Raw genomic sequence first — 24503 nt, 5'->3', positions numbered from 1 at the left:
AGCAACATAATCAACAGAGAGAAGTAAAACTTTCTGGAGAGTACTGTTAGCTTTGGACTCCTTTCTTCTTCTTCTTCTTTTCCTCACCTGTGTTCATTTTGAATTGTGCAGCCATAGCCTTAGGTCATAAAACCTTGAATGGCAGAGAATGGATGTGTTTAACTGTTTTATTGAGGGAGAATAAAATATTCATGTTTGCCTCAAGTGTCAGTGTGTTTGATGCTTTGTGAAGTGTTGAAAATGTGGTACCATTTAAGAGAGCTTAAGACTCCTGTGGAAAGGCAGTTTATCTTTACTAGTAAAGTGCCAACATCCTACGTTGGAGTCCTAGATCTTGTGAGTGGAGATAACAAGTACCCATTGAATATTTCTGGCACTAATAAAAACATGGTTTTCCAGAGTGCCAAGGTTTTATTCCCCACCCATCTCTCTGAATACCTAATATTCAGAGCATATTCAAAGCAGGTGGGAGCCTGACATGGGACGTGGGAATATTGCCTGCTTTCTCAGCTCCTTACACTGGATAAAGTCTTGGCGTAAAATTTTCATTCGATCCCAAGTCTGCGAACAACAACAACGAAAACCCAAATAACAAAAATCTGGGATAATAAATGAAACAGTTTTGCCTAAGGCTGAAATATATCTTTGAGTCACAGCTCCCTGGGTAGAAAGACTTTCTGCTGAGATGAAAGAAACTTTTAAAATATTTTAGATATTAAAGTAATTGCTGAAATGATAATTGGCAAAGGAAGAAATGTTCTATTATTCTATTAAATATTTTAGAAGTGCTAGTGATTAAGACTCTGGAGATGTGTAGGTGGTAGCACAATTTTGAAATATATATATGAAAGCCTTGAAATGTATGTGCAGTAAAAAGCCACTCATAGCGCCCAGCATATGGTAAGAGTTAAATTATTCAATAAATAGTACATAAGAGTAGATAGTAAGCCACCTTGTAGGGACTTTTTGGTACACAGAGATAAATGTGAACACGTAATTACTGAAGGATGTGGATGAGGTGTTTATGTGTATTACAGTCAAGCCTTGAACAATGTGGGGGTTCAGGGGGCCAACCCCCCACACAGTTGAAAATCCACATATAACTTTCACTCCCCCCAAAACTTAACTACTTAGCCTACCATTGACCAGAGGCCTTACCGACCACATAAACAATTAACCCATAGTGTATATATGCATTATATACTATATTCCTACAATAACTAGAGAAAAGAAAATGTGATCAAGAAGAGCATAAGGAAGAAAAAAAAATCATAAGAAAGAGAAAATAGGTTTATAGGACTGTACCTTATTTTTTGGGGAAAAAACAACACACGTAACCCGTGCCATTTAAATGTGTGCTGGTCATGGGTCAGCTGTAGTTTTCTTTGGCTGCTAGGACACAGTGCTACAAACTGGTGGCTTACCATGACAGAAATGTATTCTCTCTTAGGTCAGGAAACCAAAGTCCAAAAGCCAACGTGTCAGCAGGGATATGTTCCCTCTGGAGAGCCTAACAAATAACTCTTACTTGCCTCTTCTAGCTTCCAGTGGCACCATTCTTGGCTCAGCATCACTTGTTTCTCTGCCTCCCTCTCCCCATGGCCTTTCCCCCTGTGCATCTCTATATCCTCTCTCCTTATAAGGATTTGGGGCCCACCTTAAATTCAGGATGATGAAACTAATTACATCTGCAAAGACCTTCCTTCCCAGTAAGGTCACATTCTGAGATTCTGAGTAGACATCAGTTTTTAGGGAACACTATTCATCCTTTGGGTATCTGGGGTGGGGGGGATAAGAATATGCCATCCCAAAATATGCCACTCTAGCCTAAGGTTATTTCGAGTTGAAGCCAATTAAGAAGCACGAAATGCAGAAAGAGCTCTGTGCCCTCCCACTATCTGCCCCAAAGCAGGGCATGCATTTGCCTTCATGAAGAAAGTATTTCCCTTCCTCTCCCCTATACCAGGAGGAAAACAGCCCTTATCATAGGAGATCACCATACAAATCTTACTAAAATAATCCTTATCTTTCATTAGTTCCTCCCGAATATTTACCCTCCCACAATTTACTACCCCTTGAAGCCCAAACACCTTTGCCTTTTCTTGTCACTTATATACAGTTCATGGTGCTTTGTTAAAATGGCATGTAAGCTCCTTAGTCTAACTCCTTCTTTAGGTTCTTCTTTAAAAAACAAAACATAACTTTAAAAAAAAATTATTTGACAGAGAGTACATACAAGCAGGGGTATCAGCAGAGGCAGACAGAGAAGCCTGACATGGGACTGGATCCCAGGACCTGAGGATCATGACCTGAACTGAAGTCAGATGCTTAGCCGACTGAGTCACCCAGGTGCCTGTCTTTAGGCTCTTTTGTATGAAGGACTTCATATGCACAAATAAAAAATTTATACTGTTAATCTGTCTTTTATCAATTTAATTCACAGGCCTCATTACTATAACCTAAGAGGGAGGAGGAAAATTTTTTTTCTCCCCTGCATATCCAAGGAAGCTGAACTGTCTCCTCAATTTCTCCCTAAAAATATAAACACAGAACACAGTGTCTGGAATGTGAATATTCTGTATTACTTTTCACCCCAAACCCTAACAGATCACGCCAAAGACATGCATCCCACTCTTGTAGCTCAGCCCAGACGAGATCTTGAGTAGGAACTAAAGCAACTTGCATAGTTTTTTGTTTTTTTCCCCTTCAATCCCACACTTAGACTTGGATAGTTCCCAATAATGGGAAAGAAAGACCTTCTTTTGTGGAGAGGAGAATTGACCTCAGAGTCTACAACAGTCAGGTCAACAGCTTCTTCACTGGAGGCTGGTACAGACAGCTTTGGGTGGATTGGGCATTGGTGACAGTGACAAATAGGCTTCCTTACCAGGGCAGCCAAGTGAGAGAGAGAGAATCCAAAAGAGTGGGACCTCTTGCCACCCCAACTTTGAGGAAGGGGGAATTGAGGGAGGAATGCTTTCTCTGGAAGAACGCTCCCCACAACCAAAAAGGAAATTATTCCTCTGTGGTATGACACTGAATGTCAGACTCTAGAGAAAAAAAGTTAACAAAATGATTGATCATTTCAGATAGACTTCTTCAAGTTTGCTCACTCAGGACTAGCAGACCACTTTGTCCAACCCCCACTACCCACAAGATAATTCTCTGATGGGTCCTAGATTGAGAATTTGCTATTTTAAGGTTTTAGTAAACTAGAGCCTGTGGTTATCCTCAGCTTTTGGCTGATAAATAACAATTTCTTCTATCTTGCCTGTAATTCAGTTATTGTAAATATGGCACTTTGGTCCGCTAATTCCCACCAACACCCATAATTGCCTTAATAACTCTGTCCTTGTAGCATGAAAACAGCCACAGACAATATGTAAGCCAATGGGTGAGGCTGAGTGCCAATAAAACTTTATTTACAAAACCAGGCAGAAGGCCAGATTTGACCCATGGGCCATAAGGTGTCAATCACCACTATAAACCATGAATCAAGCTGAGCCCTGGAGAGGACTGAAAAGGCCTTTTATCATAGAGGGAAGGAGAGGCTAAAGGTTAGAGGCCTAAGATTCCAGCTCGGTGTTGTCACATTATTCCAGAATGGCTTTTATCTCTTGATTGCGGTGAACACAACCACGCAGAAGCAAGAGCTAATCCAACGTCAGTGATCCCAAATGTAGAGATAACAGTGTGCAAATCTTTGTTTTTTGAAAAGATCTTCATGTGGCTCCTCTAACAGCTATCTAGAATTCTTGAGTTCTTTTCATGAAATAGGATCTCCAACTTCTAACAATAAATGTATCTCCAAGTATCGGGAAATTGATATTACAATATAAGGTATTTCCTCTAATGCTGTGGCTTCTGTGACACCTCTAAGGAAACCTTTCACAGTCACACATTTCCCCCCACGCTTTGGCAAGACTGTCAATAAGGATAAAAATGTATCTTGTCTCCGCAACGGAAGGAAGATGGCGGCCAAGTAGGAGGACCCTAGGCTCCTCTCATCCCATGAACACAACTAAGTAGCTATCAAATCATCCTAAATACCCCTAGGAGTCGACCTGAGGACTAACAGAACAAACTCCACAACTAAAGGGGGAGAAGAAGCGCCATCAAAGAAGCCATGAGCTTTGCGGTTGGGGGTGGGGGGTGGGGGGGGAGTCTCCTTTGGGAAATCTTGCCACCTCAACATTTCATAAGGAGGAAAAGCTATAAAATCTTGTGCAGCTACATCCATGATAAATCGTGTTCAACCCAGAGAGAATAAATACAAATGAGGCACATTTTTTCTCACTTCCACACTTTAAATGGACTGACTTATAATAACACTGTAAGAAGATAATTTTTTTAATAGATTTGAGTCTATGGAGGGTAAAAAAAAAAAGATTTCTCAAAATAAGTGCTCTATCTTGCTATTTGTAGTCGTATCCAACTGCTGAAGGATTTTTAAAAGCCTGCCCAACTTATAACTGCCAGGTGCAAAGTACAGAACAGGTTACTGAAAACCTTTTTCTTAAATTATATTTTGCCATGCACCCATTAGTGATATGAAATACCCAAGATTTGTATATCGCTATCTGGACCTATATAAAAGCAAATAGAAGTTTTCTTAAAGTTCAACAGCATAATAAATTAATGATGAATTAGAAAAAAAATCTGTGTCATCTTGGGAGAAAAGAAATTGGATTCCCTCCATTTCCCTAAGTGTAAAAGATTTCACCAGATTTCTCAGAGTGAGAGATGGAACCTAGAGATAAAAAGTCACGGTCCACATAAATCAAAAGAACCAAAAAGCTGAGAGCAAGTTTGCAAAAAAAGATAATTTTAAGCATACATTATAATTGGTCTGCCACAGTACTTACCCATTATCTGCTTTTTTTTTTTTTTTTTTTAGTTATTACCAATTTTCTGGGACATAATGGATAATTGTGCTTAGGAATTTGAAAGTAAAATGTGACATTTACATAAAGGTTTCCTGCTCCCCTTTGCTCTTCTTAGTTTTGGCGAGGATTGGTCTTGCAAAAAAAGAAAGAAAGAAAGAAAAAGTTGCTTTGTGAAGGTGCTTCTTAAATTGACATAATTCGTGTGACCTTTGACCTGAAACAGTAGCTTGCTCCGCTTTATAAGGTCTGATCTGTGCTTTAATCCCTCCCTGGGAACAAATGCTTGACTCTGCAAGGATGAAAGCACGGCGGTTACCAAGGACGGCGGAGGAGATATACACTTTCAGGAAGGTGGCAGAAAAGGGAAAAAAAAAATCTGTGTATGTCCACCTGCACAGACCAGGAACTGCAGAAGCACATGCCTCCCCTGTGTAACCTTGGAGGAGAGGCCCTCCTGGCAAGTGCCGCCCATCATCCATCAGCCGCTGGATTGCAAGGGATGAGGGAGCCCAGGTAAGCATGCCTTGACCTGTCCGGTATGAAATCATCCGCCTGCCTGGAAGGCTCCAGTCTGTGACCACAAAACTGAGTTAATAAGCAGGAGCCACGCTGAGGCGCCAAGACAGGCCCGGTTCCGGAAGTTTTAGGTACTTGTGTGTGGCGTGCCCGTAAACACATGCACACACATACATTTATTTATAAACGTATATTTAATTAAAGAAGAGGCTGCTCGCATAAGGTGTTCACAGAGGTAAGTGATGAGCTAAGTTTTACTAATTTAAAAGCTTTGGGGGCATGAACCTGCAGAAGAGTTGAGTATGTGAAGCTAGCATTTTAAACATTAAACATGTTTTTTTATACAGCAAGAAATTTTGAGCCTACTCACCACAGCGGAGGCTCCAGGAAGGGTAGGAGAGGACTGTAGAGGAGAATGATTTATCCTGTTTATCTCGGGGTGAGTCCTCGGGGTACAGGCTGGGTCCTGTCCACTGCACCACAGGTCCTCGAAATCTTTTGCCTCCAGCAGAGCTTCTTTGCATTTCAAGGTCCCCACGCAGAAGAGCTGCCTCTCCTAAATTTTCTGATTTACAGTGACTTGCTCAGTAGCAATTAGGAACAGAAACAGAAATAGCAAAAGCCATTACTTTATCGGCTCTATACACTTCCATCCTGTGGCGTATAACAAATCTACCTAATTATGCCCTTTGCGTGAGACATTTTTGCTTTTAAATAGAACACGAGCTCAAGCATGCACGTCCTCAGTTTTTCTCTCTCCTCCTTTCAGGAGCAGGCTTCTCAAGATAGTGGTCCACACTTGCTGTCTGCATGTACTAACTCTCATTCCCTCCAGGGCCGATTTTGGCCTTGCTTCTGGCCCTTTCATCCCCACCCCCCGAACAGTTGTCACGAAGACTCCAAAAATTCCATATCATTGATTGCAATACACCCCCCCCCCTTTTTTTAAGCTTTGTTTTTATGGGATTTCTTACCAACATGGCCTCTTGGCCATTTCCCCCATGGCACATCACTGTCCTCTCTCATTCTTCCTTAACTTTCCCTGTAACCTTTCCTGGGCTCATCCTCCTCTGCCGGATGGTCATGTGTTAGAGGTGAGCAGGTCTTTTGTCCTGAGCCCTCTCTTGCTCTACCTCTGCCAAGTGTCCTCCCAAGCTATCTTACTCAATCCCACACCTTCCTGGAGAAACGCCTGTTAATGATTCATGTGGGAGAGTAACAAGATGGAACCGTTAACAAAGTGTTTACACCAGACGCTCAATGTACCCAGTCCTCATTACATCCCTAGGAGGTAGATCTTAATATTCTTATTCCCCTTCAACAGATAAGAAAACCAAGGCATATAAAGATTAAGGAACTTGCCCAAGGTCAACATCTCAGGTGTAGCAGAGATAGGATTTAATCCAATCCCTCTGTGCTCTTAAACTTTACACTCGTTACATAATCTCCTGAGTTCCGGATCTGTTTATGCACCTGCCTCTTTGTGTGTTTTCAAGCTCAACACACCTGAAACTAAATAAATAACGTTGGAAACTTGGTCCTTGTTAGGCAATCCATGTGCCTTTGGACGGCACCACCATCTGTCAGAAACCCCAGAGTCATTGCAGTCGTTCCACAGGCATTGGAATCAACACGCATTGACACCTAAGCTTGGCAGGAGGAGACACTGAACCAATCCACAGGTTGTGACTTGCTGCAATAGCACCACAGACCGTCTGAGGAGCTACTATTGAGTTTAGAGCGTGACTCCCATCCTTCAGGTCACAAGACGGCACTGGAGCTGAATGTTGCCGTGAAGTTTCGGGAGAAAAAAAAGACCGTGAAAAACAAGGCCAAGCAAAGTCTAGAGCTGAGACCTTGTCCCAATGGAAAGTTTGAAAGAATAGCCCCCCAATCTCCCACTTTCCACTTCTCCTGGTCAGGTGGACCCACTGTCCTTGCCTCTGTCTCGTTTAGAGTCACAGGTGTCCTGTGGTCGTCGTTGCTCTGTGGCAGACTTGACGTATCTTTTCATCTCTCCATGCCATTTGAACCACCTTTGCTAGCTCCTCTGTACACCCCCGGACAATGGCAAAATTCCCTTTTTAACATTGGGCTGGGGTAGAAGGAAATGGTCAGTAACCAAGCATTCTGGACCACGCAGCTCCATCATGAAAGGATACATAGTGACATCATAGAAAGGAAGGTTGGTGTAGGGCATAAGACAGGAAGATCTGAAGACCGGTGCGGTTTGGCCAAGTGTGATTTTTTTTTTTTTTTTATGTACACCAGTACAAAATACAGTTGCTAGATAAAATATAAGGCACCCATTTAAATGTGAATTTCACATAAATATGGAACATACACCGAAAAAAATTATGTGTTGTTTATCTGACATTCAAATTTAACTGAGTATCCCGTGGTGGTTTTATTTGCCAAGTATGGCAACCTTAGTACAAAGTAATCTGTGTCATATGTGGGCTTCCAGTACCTGATTGTCTGTGCAGTACATGATTGATCCCAGTGGTCAGGAATAAATATGTAATGATAATGTTTCTCTAGGACCATGCTTTTCAAACTGGGGTGCACATATCCCTAGGGTACGAAGGAGTGATGTAGAATTTACAAAGTTCTAGGACAACTATTGTTCAGTTCTTTGAGATGTCCAATATGGGAAGTGGCAAGTAATTTATAGCGCATTTCTGGGGGAGGTATCAATTTTATTGACTGGGAAGTTATTTTTAACACATCTTTTTTGGATGTGCCCGTTTTTGGTAATTTGTAGTTTTAATTTTATGACGCACCCAATATTGGGATATTTGTATCGGATGGAGTGACAAATTTAGTTGAATTAAACAATAATAATAAATGTGAGATACCAAAGAGAATTTTCAAGTCATTATTACACATCCTAAGAATCTCTGCATGTTACAGTCCGGGCACTTAAGTTGGAAAGAGTGAAGAGGATGGTTCCAGCCCAGAGATATCCACAAAGTGAGATGAACAGAGTTGATTTCATATAGATCAGGGGCCCTCTAGGGTTCTAAGCCCTTGGTCCCAGCTACAAGTGTCAGCCCTCACAATTGGTGCTTTATCTGAGTAGGAACATGGGACCATTTTTTTTCCTTCAAGGAGAAGAAGTTGCTTCCCAGTGTCCTCAATGTCATTTACTAAAACACCCTATAAAAAGACAAGGGAGATCTCACTAATTGTTATCATCCCACTGACCACAGTAATTTTTAGTGACTTTCAGAGTTAGAAGCACTACAAAGAATCATTTTCCTAATATCCATTAGTGATTGTTGCTAAGACCATTGGGTGGTGGTGGGAAGGTGGTGGCGGGGAAACAAACACAGTATGGTACCAAGTTACTAAAAGAAATAGAACGATTTTAGTGATGTTGGTGAGATTTTGTTCAACCTGCCCTAGACAAGACAAACCAACGAGCAGACTTTCCTATCTCCTCAATCAATGGTAAAATGAAGTTATTCTATACGAAGCACAGAAATGCTGTTGGAATAATTCAGAGTTCATTCTTGGTAGCAACAAATGGATGATAAAATGGGTTTTGTTAAAGTATAGAGAGCACTTAAGGAAGGGCAGATATAGATATCTTGCATTTGCAATAATTGTTTGTGGACTAAAGAACAGGATGGCATTAATTAAACTGAATTAGTGCTGAGCTGCCTCCTTGTTCCCTTTCAAAGCCTTTGTGTTACATTCCGTTTTCTTGGAATTAGAATCATTTTTTTTTTTTAAAGGAGAACAGTGTCTTCCAAGAAAAGATCTCGCTTTTCAGACCTGTAATTTAAGTTTTGCTTTTCCCATTTGACTGTGCCCATAATTCTTGCTTCCTTTGTGTTTTCTATTGTGTGTTTATTCAGTGATATCTTTAGACACTAATTCCATAGCACACTACTGTCTGTTAGCAGAAGGCTGAGAGGCAGACACAGACACAGGTGCAGAGTTTCTTTGAAGGATTCGTCTGGCCAGGCTCTTCAAAGAGCATTTCCTTTGTCATAAAACATAACATGATCTTGGTAAAGAGCGTGGTGTACCAGGACAGATCCAACCAGAAACTTCTGTATGTGGGAATCCACTGATCTGGCTCCCGCGTCCTTGCTCCCTGACGCCGATATCTTTGGCTCACAGATCAAACCCTGTCACCCGACCTGTTCACAGACACACGACTGAATGGGGTGCCACAATTACCTGTTGCTTAAACAGGATTTGAAGAGGAGAGACACAAATGAAGAACTTTAATACTTGGCTTGTGGCAGATCAACATGGGAGAGAAAGAGAAAAAAATCCAGAGTTCAGAAAGATAAGAAAAGTGAATCAGCCGGTTACCAGCATATTTTCAACTAAGCGTTTGAGTCACATTATTTAGATATTGGATCTCAAAGACTGAGTTGATTTCTTTTTATGAAAAAAATAATTTTTAATTGAAATCATAAGCAGAAATGTGTCCCTTTAAAGCAGAATATAAAGGAAATTAAAGTAGAAGGTACAAGAGGCTTTTTCCTTTGTTTGTTTACTCATTTTGTTTTATCAAGACAAGTTGTGCATCATGTTTGTACTTGGGCATCATAATATTTACCAGTTGGTCTCAAGTGCCAATGTATCACACAGCTCCTCCTTCCTGGAACATTCCGGTACCTGAGAAGTACATAACCAAATCTGTCCCCAGGGCAAATGCTTATAATGCCCAAATGCTTACAGAGAAGAACAGATCTGTTAGAACATATTTAATAGCTATAGTTTATATTGACATGATACTTTTGTGTTGTTTTTTTTTTTTTTTTTTTGAAGAAAAATGCAAGTAGCTCCAAAAGGCCAATAATTCAGACAGTGGTCTCTGGGAACTCCAGAGACTATTGCTATTCCTCTTATGCAGCTGCCCTCAACTATTTCAACTCTTTGTACTTGTATTCAGCATTCACTCAACAAACGATTGTCACACAATTCCCTGGCTTGGGGATTGCAGTCATCAACAAAAGATAGAAATCTATGCCACTGTGAGACTAATGTGAGAGATGGTCATAGGGACGATGATAAATACATAAAAAAAAGCAGTGTGTGGGATGGAGATGACATTTCAAAGAGCACAAATAAACTATTAAGCATCAGGGCTCTGGTTGAAATGTTAGAAGGGATTCCTGAGATGGGGAATTTGCAGGTGCCCAAAGGAAGTGAAAGAATAAATCACAAGGCTGCTGGGGTGAGAGCAGCTCTGGAAGAAACAGAAGCAGGTGGAAAGGCTCTATGGAGGTAGAGCGAGTTTGGAGGCCAAAGAAAGAGAAAGGAAGTTGAAACACAAAAAAGAGTGTGTCTGTGGCAGAGTACACATCCAGGAAGTCATGAGGGATGAGATGGTGCATGGCATGGAGAGGCACCGTAATAAGGCCAGTGACTTTGAGCTTGAGTAGATACGGAGCCGGATGATGTGGAAGGTGTTTGCCGAGATGGCTGGTGTTGTGTCCTAACACTTTAGTAGACCAAAGTGATGGTGGGGGCGGTTGACACAGAGGAAGCAGCAGGGAGACCATACAAGAGATGCTTGCAGCAACCCAAGGGCGAGATAACGATGTCAGAACATTGGTGAGAAGTCATGCGATTCTGGATGTCTCTTGGTGGATTTCTCAGCAGACCAGATGAGGGCTGAAGGAGAAAGTGGGGGCCTGAGGGTAGCAGGCACATTTGTAGCTGGGCAGTTATAAGACCCGAACAGTGTGGACCTTAGCAGAAGGCTGTAGGAGTGGCTGGTTTGAGGGTGACAACAAGATCTTGGTTTTGGATGTGCATTGACTTAGCTATCAGAGCTCTAAGTGAAGATGTCATACAGCGATGATCGTATATTTCTGGAATTGAGGGGAAAGGTTTTCAAATTTGGGAGTCATCATTGTACAAGTGGTATTTAAAACCATGAGCCTCAATGAGTTGCGTAGGAATAAGTGTAGAGAGAGGGAGACAGGAGGCACAAGGATTGAGTGCTGGGCACTCTTCCCAAGAGAGATAGGAGGTAAGAGAGACAGGAAGAACCAAGAAAGCAGACACAGAAGGACCATCCAGAAATCCAGGAGGGAAAAGAGAGAGAGGACAAAAAAAAAAAGTCCTTCTAGGGGTGTGAGAAATAACCAAGGCCTCACAGCATGGCGGTTTTGAGTAGTGATGCTGATGGAGTGACTGGGGAGCATCCAGGACAAAATGGTAGAAAAGAAGCTGGAAACATGATTGTAGACCATTCTTTCAAGGAATTGTGTGATTAGGAATGCAGAACCATGTGGTCTTAGCACCAGGTTGGGAGAAAGCTCAAGCGGGGGTTTGCTCCTGTTGTTGAAGATGAGACAAATGATAAGCCCATTTGTTTGCTGATGAGAATGGGGAATGGGTTGTGTAGGGAGAATGGGCTACTGCAGGAGGCAGAGGGGACTTTGTTGGAGCAGAGGCAGGGAGAACTGCTGGGAACCCATGCCCAGCCTCTTCCTAAATGTTCCACTTCCCTCAGCTGACTAGTAAGCCATATTGTGATCTCAGAGTGTGGGTGGGGATGGAGATGGAGATTTAAGGAGCCAGTAAGAAAGACTCACTGAGGAGATCAGGAAATGACAGAGGTATAGAGAAATGTAGCATGCTTACCTGCCTGCATGGAAGACTTCTTGGGATTTCCAGTCTCCATTTAGATGAAGCATCCAGCATGATCTGGATTCGTTTTTGCTAGCCACATCCAGCTGGGTATGTTCAAAGATGGAGTAGGTGAATAGTGGGCTCCTCTGACAGGAGCTCAAGAAAGTGAGGAGGAGGAGGAGGAGGTGAGAGAATTAAGGGAACGTACAAAGGATGTTATTATGTTTGACCACAAAATTAGGGTATAAAACAGGGAAAATGAGGTTCAAGAAAGCCGTGAGGAATCATTAAAAATAGTAGGATCAATGGATGGAAGGTTCTGTGTGGATGCATAATTGTAAGCTTTGGGGAAGAGGGAGGCTGTAGGAAAAATAGGACAAAGCAGTCTAGGGTGGGATAACTGACATTTGTAAAGAGGCACTTTTGATATGTGCAAGATAAAGGGTATGGCCAGAGGAGGGAACGGCCGAGATTTGTATAGGACAGGACCACTGGGGGATCCACCGAGAATCCCAGAGTTGATATGAAGTTGCATTTAAGCTGAAAATATTTCAGATTCAATAGATGCAGAAAGAAGGTCCATTTTTATGAGCCTTTTCTTCTAAATTTTCTTTTGGATTTGAAGGTTCTTCCCTTGTAATTCTATGCAGCAGAATTAATGAAGGCACCAAGTGAAAACCAAACGGGTAGCAATGCAAGAGAATTCAAGAGAAGCATCAATTGGCTTCTGAATTTCAATGAGAAATGTATCCTCGCATTACAATTTTCTACTTCCATTGGCAGGAGAGGGTGCAGGGGAAGAAGGAGACTTTCTGAAGGTCAGGATGGCATCGGTCATGTACATTTCAGCATTTCAAAGAAAAGCTCAAGATAAAAGATTTGCACTTCCAGCTGCAATGAATTTCATCTTCCATACTCTAGGACTCTGCATGTCCATTGACTTGGAGGGAATCAGAATTGGTTTCTGTGACACTGGCTTACAAATGCCAATGTCACTGGAGGCTCGTTGCTTTTACTGCAGATGAAGGGATCACAATATTCCTAGTACTGTTTTATCTTAGCTATTGAGATTTCCTGATTCAGGATGAGTTTATGGACTGCCTCTCTGCAAAGAGCTGTGTGAGGGACCGTGGTTAATCAAAGACAAGTCAAGAGCTGAGTGATAAGGGCTGGTATCTCTGGCATCATCCACAGTTAATGGCTTTTTTTTTTTTTGGTTCATTAAAAAGCAAGAAAAGGTTATGGGGGGAAGGTTTAGATCTGATGCTGCTTAGAGGTGAATGACTCAAATGTTATCCAGAGGGCTGTGGTTTTATCTTTAGTGACAATTCCTTGTGAATGCATGTGATGACCACCCAGCAGGATTTCCACTTGGCTTCTGTCTCTTTTCCACCATGGCAGCCAAACTACCCATTGCCTCCCTGTTCTGGGCCTTCCCTTGCTTGCTGTGATTTCAGCCATACATACACTGGTCACAAAGCCAAGGGTTTCCTAGATTTCTTAACACCATCTTTTAGGAGCCAGATCAAGTTCTATTTTGTAATAATCCACATCGAACCACTCATGTAAGTGATAGTTACAGAGGTGATACACACCCAAGTCTGAACCAACAACATGTTAGTTTCGAAGGAATACAGATAAGTTGGAAATCCACAGGCTTGTTTCACTGATACCATCCCTACTTTATTTTTAGAGAATTTCTTCTCAATGATTTCTGTTGTTTTTTAAATTGTTTTGTTTTGGTGGCTATTTGTTTACTAGAGTTTTCAAATCTGCTAATTTGTCTGCAAGATGAAGGAAGTGTTTAATTCAAAATCAAAGTCACAGGGCACCTGCGCAGCTCTGTTGGTTAAACATCTTATTCTTGATCTCAGCTCAGGTCTTGATCTCAGGGTGGTGAGTTCAAGCCCCGTGTTGGACTCCATGCTGGACATGGAGTCTACTTACAAAACATTTTTAAAAAGGTAAAAATGAAATCAAAGTGCTATAAATAGAAGAAGAAAAAACAAACTGGCATTTTTGTTGGCACCCCACCTTACATGTTTTCAAGATATTTTAATGCATGTTTTCCATAAACATAAAAAGAACAAAATGTTTTAAAAAATGCTTTGTGGGTCCCGAATACCTTTTCTTTCATTTTTCTGGCAAAACTCTATACAGACATAGAAATAATACTTTTGTTAATTCCAACCTTGTTTTACAATTTTTTTCACTGAGCATCAAATGAAGGCAATGAATATTATGAATGCTTGCCGTTGAGGCAAAAATCAAACATTACGGTTTCTTCAAAGTAGGCAAGCTTTTGAATAAAAGATGTCAAAATCAAATAATAATGGCAGTTGCATTATGAACAAAGTAATGTATTTGCAGGGTTGATTCAGCAGCCCCCAAGAGGTATCAGTAGACAAAGCTTTGTCCGTTTTTCTGCTGTGCCGTCTGTATTATGTAACTGTTGGTCTTATGGTCACATGATGGCTGCTGCACTTCCAGGCATCACATCTGCATTCCAAGTAGTAAAAAGGGGGCAAAAGAGCAAAGGGTGAAGAACTAAGGGAAACCTACTGAGTCTGAACCTCTTAGTAAGCTTAATAAGCTGAAGAATCAAACCAGTATTTCTTAAATGCTTGTTTTTGATTATATTTTACACCTTGTTTTATAGATTGGTTATTTTGACTAGACTTGTAAAGAAATATGGGAATATGAGAAGAGGAGAAAAGGAAAGAGGAGGAGTGAAACCAAGAAGGTGCATGGCCATATTGGTGACGGAATGGAAATGTGTATGCATGCGTGTTGTCAACTTAACTGGATCATAGAGTCCCCAGATATTTGGCTGAACATTATTTCTGGGTGCATCTGTGAGGGTGTTGCCGGATGAGATTAGCCTTTGACACAGGACACTGAGTAAAGCAAATGACCCTTCCCAATGTGGGTAGGCTTCACTCAATCTGTTGATGGTCTGAATCGAACAAGAGTGGAGGACAGGAGAATTTGCCCTTTTTTGTTGGCCTGGTTGAGCTGGGACATGGGTCTTCACCTGCTCTCAGACTGCAAATGATACCTTTGGCTCTCCTGGTTCTCAGGTCTCTAGACTTGTGCTGAATTAGACCACCAGATGTCCTGGGTGCCCAGCCTGCAGGAGGCAGATCATGGGTTTCCTCAGCCTGAATAATCATGAATGCATTCTTGCTAGTAAATTTTTCTTATATGTATGTATCCAGGAGGTCTGGAAACCTAGGGGGTCGATAATGTATCAGGAGATCTGGAAACCTAGAGGGTCGACATGTACCCAGGAGATCTGGAAACCTAGAGGGTCGACATGTACCCAGGAGATCTGGAAACCTAAAAGGTCGACATGTATCCAGGAGATCTGGAAACCTAGAGGGTCGATAATGTATCCAGGAGATCTGGAAACCTAGAGGGTCAACATGTATCCAGGAGATCTGGAAACCTAGAGGGTCGATAATGTACCCAGGATATCGGGAAACCTAGAGGGTTGACATGTATCCAGGAGACACAAAAGCAAAGTAGACAATGGAGGATATATATAAAGGATGCATATAAATATGAAGAACAGTATATGTAGGAAGGATACATATGTAGCTATAAAGGATACATATGAATATACATGTATATACAGGAGATGTATGTATAGATACATACTTCTATGTCCTATTGGTCCTGTTTCTCGGGCAGATATCCCGGCAGGATCTAGCAGTGTTTGTGGTTGTACAGGAAGCCTGGGAGAAGCGTCCGTTTGGTGATTTGGAGGCACGAGTATAGAGGCGGACACAGCAGAGCTTTGGTTTCACGTTACCGTGGGCTGGAATTCTCGCACTGTCGGCCTCTTGCTGGAGACCTAAGCTAGAAAAGTCTTTAAGGCAAATCCAGTGTCTCCTTTTTGGGTAAAATGACAGTAATGATCACCACCCCCGAGATGAGTAATGTCACATAAAATCACACATTAAAAGCTAAGGCCGTCATCATTTCACAAAGGGATGAGATTGTGGACAAAGTATCAGAGTCAGAGTTATCCAGGGGAGGAGATCTTGAATGTTTTCCATTGGAAGAGGCCCATTTAAACCCTTGATTGACGGTCTCTTTGGCTGTGAGGTAGGACTAGCAAAATGTACAGGAGACGGTCGGTCTGTGCCCTCAGGGGTCTTGAAAGGTGTTCAGTGGGGAAGACTGGAAGGCGCGTGGACAAGAGGATGGGAGACAGGATCTCATCAGGGGTCAGATGTGTGGTCCAGATCATTATAATTTCTTATACTTACGTATGAGACCATCCGTCTGGTCCCATGCCTTCTGATCCCATGTCTCCACTCCATTTCTATTTCTGTCCGTTCTCTAAAGCTCACACATGTGTGACCCAGGTCACAGAAGCATCTGATCGGGGTACACCAAGGTGGAAGAAGGACACATGTTCATTAAGCGTTTCAAAAGAACTTACGCCTGAGTTTTTCTGCAACCGTGAAACAGACTATATCTCACTGAGGAGACCTCCATGCTCATGACTTTAAATTGCCAAAAAATGGCAGCAAAAGTGTGTAATTATTCTGGGTTTTTTTCCCTACCCTCTAATGACTGAAGACAAAGCATGTATTTATGAGTTGGACACGTGTAGGCAGATTTTTAGAAAAATGTCTATGGGAAAATGAGGAGCCATTGAAACGAGCCCTTCAGAGCAGACCATTAGGAACGGCACTCGAGAAACATAAAGGCTGATTCTTGGTGGTGCCCGAAAGTAGTCGAAGGACGTTCATGTCCACGAAACGTCTGTGAACAAAGCCCTGCTGGGAGCTTACTCACGGAAGAGGTCGGCGTTACACAGTAATGGGACTCAGGAAATGAGCTTCTGCGTGTGGAGTTGTACGTTTGCAGTCTTTGAGTGTATGATTACATTTTATTACAACGAGGGGAAAAAATCAGAGGTAAAGTGTGAACAAGTTGAGGGAGGCTGTTTGCCTCTTCGCATCCAGGTGAGATCCCAGCGGAGAACCAAGGCCTGCTCCCTGTAGGTATTCAACTGTGTGGACCTGTGAGCATCCTTATAACGTGGGCGTGACATGGACACACCTGCGTGGTGTCTCTGAAAACCAGTCTTGCTCCAGGGCGGGAAGAGGGCACGCATTCCCAGGGGTTCCTGCCCCCCTTTTGTCAGGACTTGGTAGGCCTTGTAGATGTGAAAGGTAGTACGCGCGTTAAATCTACATCGTCTGTAATTAGGAGACTTGTGCTTATTGAAATGGTGACCAGTGTTCCTTCTGGATCATGGCAGGTGACTTCAACAGATTCCAAGATGCACCAAAACACACGGGAGTGTGCTCAAAATAAAACCTGCACGACGCTCACGGGGCTGCAGGGACACAATTGAGCGTCTCTGTCAAAACACGGCATTCTCCGCCTACCATGTCCCAAAAAGGAAATGAGGCATTTCCCTGTGCGAACCCATTTTATCACCATCTGGGGTTTTAGGGCCGCAGCTCTGTATGCGGGTGAGAGGTTAATCAGTAAAGCAGGTAGACGGAAGGCACTTGTCCCTCTTTCTTTTCAGCCTGCTTTGGTGTACTTACCCTACACTGTCCTGTGCTCTGGGTGTATTGTTATTTTTGTCCTTATTTACAGCTACACTTGACCCTTGAACAAAGTGGGCATTAGGGGCATGGATCCCCCCAACAATCAGAGCTCCGCATGTAACTTTAGACACCCCCCAAAAAAACTTGACACTAATAGCCTACTGTTAACGAGAAACCTTACTGAAACTATGTATTAGATGCCGTATGTATTCTTACAGTAAAGTGAGCCAGACAACGCACAGTGTGATTATATTATATGAAAAATGCCTTTACAGGACCAGACTGTATTGTTGAAACAAATCTGCATGTAAGCGGACCCACCCAGTTCAAGCCCGTGTTGGTCAAGGGTCAATTATCCACACACGACGCCGGAGGGAAAATGTCGGAAAATATTTTAAACCCCTTCAGCTGTATAACCTCTCTGTATTATTTGGATATCAGTGTCAGGATATAAAACTAATGCCGTGAGGAATATAGTGAGGCTGCCAGGTGACAGAATTTGCAATGAGGCTCAACCATTGCTTTTTGAAATATTTTTTCTTTAGGGACGCCTGGTGGCTCAGTGATTGAGCGTCTGCCATCTGCTCAGGGTGTGATCCGGGGTCCTGGGATCGAGTCCCGCATCAGGATCCCCGCAGAGAGGCTGCTTCTCCCTCTGCCTGTGTCTCTGCCTCTCTCTCTCTCTGTCTCATGAATAAATAAGTAAAATCTTAAAAAAAAAAAAAAGAATTTTTTTAAACATTACAGTGCCGTGCTGCACATATGGAATCTGTTCATTTGCGAAAGGATCCCAAACTTGGGATAATTTAGTGGTATGCAGGTACACAGGGAAACCCAATTATTTTGTAGACCAGCTATTTTCAAAAAAAATTTCTGATAGAGGATTGGACTGTCTCAGATGGAAAAGAATGCTCTTTGGAAATCAGAAAATAAATGTTTTGTGCAAGGGAATTGTTAACCTAATTGTCTCAATAAGCTATTGTTCCATCTGTAGAAAGATGACTATTAACTAGCCTAGTCATGGAAAAATTTGGACTGTGAAGTTCTTTTCTTTCTTTCTTTCTTTTTTTTTTTTTGAAGTTCCTTTCCTAAAAACAAAACAAAACGAAAAAAAAAAGACTCTTGGAAATTTTAAATGCTTTAAACTGTTTCCTTTATGAAAATTTCTATGATTTTTGACAGTGCTTTTTTTTTTAATGACTTGGTAAGCTTTGTAGATCTAAAATGTAATACATATTAAACGTGTGGTATCTGAATCCCATAAATGCTATGTCCTCAATTCGAATAATGTACGTAACAGCATACAGTTATTCTGGGGTAAAAGGAGTGACTCTAATAATGTAAGCAATACATAAATCTATTGATCACTTTGGTGCAGTAATTCCATTTCTAGAGATTCACCTTGAAGAGATTATTTGGCCTGTGAAGCATACAAGCCTCAAGATACTGCCCGAAGTCCCTTACAAGAAAACAAATGTAGGAAACAATTTATATGCCCAACCATACTTGATGGGCAAAATGAATTTTATAAATCCGTGCTGTCAATTATGATATAGAAATGATTTATTGACATGGAAAGATGTTATGATATTAAGAGGAAAAGGGAGTGTTTGAAATAGAATTTGAAAACTCTATTTGCAAATGTATGCAGAAGAAAATGATTTGGAATGATTTATATAAAACTATAGATGGTTATTTCATGGTGGTTTTGATTTCATTTCCATATGATCAGTGATGTCGAGCACCTTTTCATGTGTCTGTTGGCCATCTGTTGTCATCTTTGGAAAAATGTCTATTCAGGCCCATTTTTAAATCAGGGTGTTTTTTGTTCTCCTCGGTTGTATGAGTTCTGTGCAGATTTTGGATGTTAACTCCCTTATGAGATATAGGATCTGCAAATATTTTCTCCCATGCCGAGTGTTGCCTTTCTATTTTGTTGACTGCTTCTTTTGCTTTGCAGAAGCCTTTTAGTTGGATGCAGTCCCTTGTTAATTTTTGCTTTTGTTGCCTGTACTTTTGGTGTCATACCCAGGAAATCGCTGGGAAGACCAAGGTCAAGGGCACATCGCTCTGTGTTTTCTTCAAGGAGTTTATAGTTTCAGGTCTTCAGGTTCTAATCCACCTTGACTTCATTTTTGTGAGTGTTGGGAGGAGTCCAGTTTCATCCGTGCTCATTGTGTTGCAGCAAACAGATCTCCCTCAACTTACAGTGGGGTTACACCCCAATGAAACCCCTCATAAATTGATAATATTGTTTCGTTGAAAATGCATTTAATACATCTACCCTGCGGGACATCACAGACCTGCCTTAAACGTGCTCAGAACAGTTGTATTAGCCTCCAGTTGGGCAAAATCATCTCACATGCAGGCTGTTTTATACTAGAGAGTTGAGTATCTTGTGTAATTTATTGACTGCGGAAAGTGACCAACAGATCGTTCCGGGGGAACAGACTGGTTGTGATCGTATTGGCCGTTGACCCTCATGATCGCATGGCTCACCACTGCTGCCCAGCATCATGGGAGGATTGTACCGCATATCCATAGCCCGGAAGAAAGATCACAAGTCAAAATCTGGGCTATGGTTTCTCCTGGGTGTGTACCGCTTTTGCACCATGGTAAACGGGGAACATCGTTAAGTCAAAGGACCATCTCTTCGTAAGCCAGGGACCATCTCGTAAGCCAGGGACCATCTCTATAAAGGTCTCAAATCAACACGTTGTGGTGTTAAACTTATGCAATGTCTTATGTCAGTCGTATGTCAATTACATCTCAATAAGCCTGGAAAAACATAAATTCTGTGCCAAATACCAAAAAATTCTGGTGTGTCGGGGAAGCGGAGACACAGGAAGGGTTTGGACCACCTGCAGCCTTGCCTAGAGCTTTGCATCTTCCCTGTGGCCGGCGCCCCTGGGAGCGTTGGTTTGAGCTCTCATCTGAACTTCACCCACTTCCTGCACGTGGCGATCTAAGTCTTTGGGAACAGGCTGTCTGGTGTGTTCCCCATCTGGAATGGACTGGGGTTGTCGTACCCCGCTCTTCCCTCGATTTACACTGTCAGAGCCTCTTCCCCAGCAATTTCCAGTCCTTTCTCAGCCTTCAAGGCGAGCCTCGGTTTCCCGTTTCAGCCAGGTCCAACGGGTCAACTTCCCAGGTGCTTCGGACAGTGTGTCTGAACTCTGCCGGGAGCTAGCACTGAAGACAGCCGTCCTCCCTTGGGGTCTCTGCCTGGAAGACATTTAGAATTCACTGTATCTCTAAACCCAAAGCAATTTTCCATGCAGCCCTGGGTCGGGGGGTGGTTCCTAATCACGTCTTTATCTCGTTTCCTTGTCTTCATATAGTGTCTGACTTCCACGCCTCACCGTCCTTAGAAGCTGTGCTTGAAATTTTTCACGAAGTTACGGGCCAGTTGTGCATGCTGATACCAGCCAGTGTTACGGTAGCAAGCTGAGAGGGCCACCCAGCAGCAGAGTGAGCATCCTTGCACTTTCTGGATTTGCCTTTGCAGTGGTAAACAGCAGGCGTTTGCAAACTGGCTGATCTTTACGGAAGGCGCCTCTCACCCCCAGAGCCATTGCGTGGTGGAAATGTCTCGTGAGGAGCTCTTTGAACAGCATCCTGGGGAATGGTGCCAGCAAGAGATATGGAAAGGTTATGATTAGCAGCTGTCAGCGATAGAATGCATTAAGGTGGAGAGCACAAAGACTGCTTCGTAAGGATGCTTGGGAAGAAAAGGGCCAATATCATCAGAGGAAACCATTGCCGGTTCAGTCCAATCAGAGGGAAAAACTATCAGTTCAATGCAATCAGATGGAGAATCGCCAATACAATCGATGAAAACGGTTTCAAATTACCCACTGAATCTGAGACTTTGAGTCTAAGTCGATCAAAAATAACTAACATTACTGTGCGTTGGTCTTGAAGGAAATTCATGGACCTCATTCCCTCATCCTAACCCCAAAAATCGTCATGGCCGTGTGCTGGTTTGTGTTACGGTCTCTGACCGGATTGAGGCACCAGGGCCTTGGATAATCTTTGCCATTGCTGTTCATCCTCCCGAGTTGACCATCGGGCAGACCACAAGTTACACAAGGCGTCAGAGATTCTGGTGGCAGCAGACACCAGGGCTGGGACTCCCACACACGTTTTCTCACTTTGAACCCATTACTCTTTGCAGGAGAGTCGGTTGTAGCGTCCAGGTTATCACGGTGAGGACCGATAGACTTGGCCCCCGCCTGAGCGTCGACTACAACTTTGAGGAGAACGTGGGCGGCTCCTGGAAGGATGCTGTAATGGGCACCACAAAGGACGTGGGGTGAGGACGGGGGTGGGAGGGGTCATCTAGGGAGTGTGGGACGTGTGCTGGCCACGTGAATCCCAGAGTAGGGAGTGGAGCGGGCGGGCATCAGGACTCAGAAGGGCAACAGACCCACGCAGTAAGGAGGTGACTGAACCTTCCGCAGTTTTGGCTGAAGCGCCCCTGGCTTCCTGGCGGGTTTCCCAGTAGGGAGCTGCAGCTGGACAGGGAGTCAGGAAGAAGAGGACAGCCACGGGCCGCCTTCCTTCCAGGCACCTTGTGCTCTCTGAGCCCTTCACCAAAGGCTACTGCTTCTGGCCTACAGCCTGTCTACACCGCCTCTACCAGTGTGGTGTCAGCCGTGACGCCTTCCCTTCGCCCACCTGTGCCTCGGGGCTCAGGCAGCACAAGTCCTACTGGGCCTCGGTTCCTGCAGGCTGCGCACAGCTCCCCGTGCCAGGGTTCTCAACCTCAGCACCGTTGAGCATTTGAGGATGGATCATTCCTCCACATCTGTTCAAAGTTGTTCTGAGCATTGTAGGATGTTTAGCCTGGCCTCTACACACCCCCGCCACCCACATACCCTCAGATTTGGCAACCAGATATGTCTCCATGCATCATCTCCAACCTCCCCCTGGGGGCCACACTAGCTCCCTGCTGAGCACCACTGCTCTACACCCACACTGTTATAAATAGGCCCCTTGCAAGGAGATCCTTCTCTAATGACTCTGTGTGTATTGAGATCCTGACGGATTCAATGAGGAAACAGTCAAGAACGTGAGATCGTTTATTCTTTGAGGAAGCAAAAGGATGAGAATAAAAGCTTTATATCTGTATGGCTGGAAAAGAAAGAAGGAATGTTTTTCAAAAGAATCTAAAATGACATTACTTAGCTCTAGGAAGATGAGGCTCATTTGCTAAAGCCTTTCGTTTTTTAGAGACTTAACAGCACTAAAGGATGTGTCATCTCATGTAGAAACACTTTTAACAATTAAAATCAAGGAAAGATAAGTATAGGGCAGTGACTCTGAACCACCGGCAATTTGGCATCGTAGGGGCCCCTTGGTGATGTCTCGGGGTGCTTTTGGTTGTCACAAGTGGAAGGAGAGCAGGGTGCCACTGGCATCTGGGGAGGAGACCAGGGATGCTGTTCAACATCCTGCACTGCACAGGACGCCCAACCCTAGAGAGTCATCGGGCCCCAGATGTCGGCCATGCCCCGGTTGAAAAGCCCTGGTCTAAGGAAGGAGAATGGACCTGGAGATGTAAAGACTGATACCCAGTATTACCTGCCTCACTAAAGATGTGTAATTTTAGGCATCTAATTTAACTCTAGACACTTCAGTTGACCAACTAGGAAAGCCAAATTGTCAGAAGAGAGTATCTCCCAGCACGTGTCCAGCTCTTGCTTTCCAAGATACCAGCTATCTTTTCCTACCCATGTTTAAGATTCTATAACCTAATATTGGTTATATTAGGTGTGCAATACACATTGCACACCCACCCTCCCTGCCAAGGGCAGCATCTCTGTGGTGATATGGTTACTCTTTATAGTCAGGATAAGCTCATTTGTGGAGAGTGACACCTCAGATCTAGCGGTGTTGAAGTTGTAATCCTGGCATCTGGAAGATGAAGTTGCATCCTGTAATCTGGAAGATTGAGTGGAGGGTCATTGTTACTGAGCGCGTTGCTCAACAGGTTCATCAATTCAATGGTGAAGGGCCCACGTGAAAGGGAATCTACTTTTGGTCTTGGGCTTCTAGACATTTCGTTGCTCATGCTAAGGTCAACATGGATTTTAATATCTTCATTTTCTCACATAAGCCCTCAACAACAGTTTGAGGCGGAACCATGCGTTGGGACTTACAACACTTAATCTGGAAGGGGTACGTGCATTTGACATGACCACAGTGAGTGTTAGCATGGGAGGGTAGGGGTGGTTGGCATCCCCAAGGCTCGCCAACCAACCTAGGCCATTGCGTGTAATACTGCTTGACATCGTTATCATCTTCCTCTCTATCATCGCCCTACTTTGAGTTTCTACTCCATCCTAAGACCATGCCGAGTGTTCTAAATCTATTGTCTGATTTTCATGCTCAACAGCAGTCTTACTGGGTATGTGCGTGTTACGATGACTTTACAAAGGTCAGCGGGGCTGGCAGTCCAACCAGAACTGGCCCATCTCCTCTTGTCCTTGCAAAGGGAGTGGCCCATATCTCACTGGAGGGCCAACAGATGTTTTTACATATGTTTGTGGGCTGGACAGGCGTCACACAAGAGGTGGGTCCTCAGGCAGCCCTTGAACGGGCAGGATTTGACCAAGTGAAGATGAAGGGGTTAGAAGGCACTCTCTCTTGGGCAGATGTGGGCAGATTCCAGAGGCCCTGGAATCTCAAGTTAAGGGGCTTTGATTCTTTGATTCTTAGATCATTTAGAAAGCCCAGGGGCTAAAACCAGCCTGTCCCGTTTCCAGCATTCTTGTCCATGAGCTAAGAATGGTTCTTATACACATTTAAATGCTGGTGGGAAAAAAAAATCAAAAGAATATTTCATGACACATAAAAATATGAAATTACAATGTTGGTGTCCATAAATAAAGTTTTATTGGCACTCCGCCACCCC

At 43.2% G+C, this 24503-nt stretch overlaps 2 long non-coding RNA genes across 7 annotated transcripts in view; one reads left to right on the top strand and one right to left on the bottom strand.

Moving 5' to 3' along the window:
• LOC140629087 (uncharacterized) overlaps positions 1–7544 on the bottom strand; it is a 50866-nt gene extending 43322 nt beyond the window's left edge. For all 6 annotated transcript variants that reach the window (XR_012026968.1, XR_012026972.1, XR_012026969.1 and 3 more), the window contains exon 1: positions 5773–7544. This is a non-coding gene — a long non-coding RNA (uncharacterized lncRNA). The remainder of the gene's footprint in view (positions 1–5772) is intronic.
• The window catches only part of LOC140629089 (uncharacterized), a 391707-nt gene that overhangs the window by 18430 nt on the left and 348774 nt on the right, over positions 1–24503 (top strand). The gene's annotated exons all lie outside the window — the stretch shown is intronic.

The sequence above is a fragment of the Canis lupus genome, chromosome Y (genome assembly GCF_048164855.1).
Source record: "Canis lupus baileyi chromosome Y, mCanLup2.hap1, whole genome shotgun sequence".
In the NCBI taxonomy this organism is placed as follows: Eukaryota; Metazoa; Chordata; class Mammalia; order Carnivora; family Canidae; genus Canis; species Canis lupus.
This window is presented reverse-complemented; position numbering and strand designations above follow the sequence as displayed.